Below are 2,182 nucleotides of genomic sequence, written 5' to 3'. Positions count from 1 at the left end.
CCCTTTCACCCAGCTATCGCTCCCATTAGAAACCAGATGAAACACCCTCGATCTCAGCGGTGAAACCGAGAGCAGGATTTGTTTTTAGTGGCTAGCTCCTTATTTAGCTGGCGGAAATGCCGGCGGCGATCACCGCCGCCATCGAGCAAACCCACTCTCGCTTTCCACGCCAGCGCCTCCCGCAGCCCTCGCCGCGCCGCTTCTTGGGGAGGAGGCAGACGTAGCACCCCGTGTAAGGCCGGGAGGTTTGGGGGGGTCCTTGTGCTGCAGACCCCTGATGGGTTTCCAGTCGCTCTCATCTGCTGGGGCCTGCTGGAGGAGGAGGAGGAGGTCTGAGGCCATGCAGCACAAGGAGATGCAGCCAGGAGAGGACAATGCTCTACAGGGACCCTGACGTCCCCCTGCCCAACCCACCGCTCTTTCAGGGTCCAGAGGGTTCTTCCATGTCCCCAGAGCATCACCCTCATGAGCTCTGCAGGCACATCTGAAGGACCTGGGTTTGTGCAGGCGGCCGCAGGCACGTCCCCAGCTGTCTGGCTGCCTGGCACCTCGTTAGCTGTAGGGACGCGTAGAAGGAGAGTGTCTGCTGCTTTAAGGGCACCTGGTCAAGGGCTCTTTCCGAGGCAAGAAGGGATCAGAGGAAAGGGAGGCGGTGGTGGGAACCAAGTCTGGTCAGTCACGCTGATTTAGGAACATGTGAGAATGTGGGAATGTTTATTCCAGCCGGGCTGTCTGATGGAGGACTTCTAAGCCGGGAGGCAATGACCAGAAACAGACCTCCCAGCCACACTAATTGGTGGGCTAACGAGCTACAGGCACCACTTCCAGGAAGGATGAACCTTGCAGCTGGTAAGGTTGTCAGCTGGGGGACCTGGACAGGGAGGGTGAAAAATAAACAGCAGAGCCCTGCAAACTCATGGGTAGGGGAGGAGGAGCTGGAGGAACAGAAGGGGGGTAGGTAGAAAAGGGCATAAAAGGGCTGGTTGTGTGTAAAACGGGGCTGGTTGGTGTGCTTGTCTGGCTGAGCCCTGCACCTGATCACCAGAGTTTGTTCTATCTTCTTACAAAATTCTCCCCTTAAACCTTTATCTAACCCTCTACTTGTGTGCACACTTGTGGACACAGAGCGTGGTGCGTGTGCCTGCAGTCGTCACTCTTTACCTCACTGAATGTTAGTCATCGAGGGAGTGAACATCGCTTCCTGGTAGGTAAAAAGGTGCGGGTGCAGGTGGATTTATTGTCAGGGATAGTCCTCGTTACACAGGTGTGGGCATGGGGAGAAGGCAGGGGGAATGTGCCAAGAGGAGGAAGCCCATGCAGCGCCTGAAAGCCCGAGACTCACAACCAGAGAAAATACTGATGCCTTTCCCCTCGGCAGGTGGGGGACATGAAGCAGAGAGAGATGCAGGTCCGGAGCCAGAGCCTGTCCGTGTGTCCCTCTTGTCCAGCTGGGTGTGAACACAGCAATCCCTCTTGCTCCTCATGGCACTCACGTGTGCCCTTGCAATCCAGTGTAGGGCTGGTTCCCACTGGCTCCCACCACCCCAGGTGCAGGTGCCCCACATGGGGCTGCAGGAGCTGGGAGGCACGTTATTCCCCTCCCTGCACTTGTAGGGAGATCTCCTACAGCGGCTGTGGAGAACCAATAGGAAGACCTTGATAATAAATGCTGCGAACCGCAGGACTGAAGTTATCAAAAGTCAGTGCAGCTTTACTGCATTTCATGCCAATTTAATAAAATCTGCTTTCCATCTACCTCTGGAGGCACGTGACCAGCGTGATTGAAAGCAGGCCAGGAGAAGCCCGAATGAAAAACCCACTGCAGGTATAGGACAAACTCCAGTACAGGGACGCAGGTGCTGATTAGAGACCATAAACACCTGAGACGAAATAATGGGGCGAGCCGAGGCGATGGAAAGCACGCTGCTCTTAGGACCGTACAAGAAGGTGAATTGCAAGCTGATACAAGGCTGCTTCTGGCACCAGATGGCTACGGCAGGGCTTTTCCACATGCTGCTTGGCACACGGTGAGGTCTGGGGAGCAATTCTTAAGCCAATGTTCATGCAATGCAAGGGTCTTGATGCATTTCAGTTCTGGATCACTTCTGGCTGCTCTGTTGACAACGAGTGTGGCAAGATCGAAGCCAGGAAAAGACAAAAAGCACAGGTTCTTGTCCTTGTT

The 2,182-nt window shown here is 55.1% G+C and overlaps 1 long non-coding RNA gene across 1 annotated transcript; it reads left to right on the top strand.

The window, feature by feature from the left end:
• The first annotated feature begins 609 nt into the window (after positions 1–609).
• LOC118178530 lies at positions 610–1,693 on the top strand. The gene is made up of 2 exons (XR_004756180.1): positions 610–849; positions 1,379–1,693. It is a non-coding gene; the product is annotated as an uncharacterized LOC118178530 (long non-coding RNA).
• The last annotated feature ends 489 nt before the right edge of the window (positions 1,694–2,182 follow it).

This window comes from Oxyura jamaicensis, chromosome 1 (assembly GCF_011077185.1).
Source record: "Oxyura jamaicensis isolate SHBP4307 breed ruddy duck chromosome 1, BPBGC_Ojam_1.0, whole genome shotgun sequence".
NCBI classification, from domain to species: Eukaryota; Metazoa; Chordata; class Aves; order Anseriformes; family Anatidae; genus Oxyura; species Oxyura jamaicensis.
Note: the sequence above shows the minus strand (reverse complement) of the source record. Positions and strands in the feature narration are given on the sequence as shown.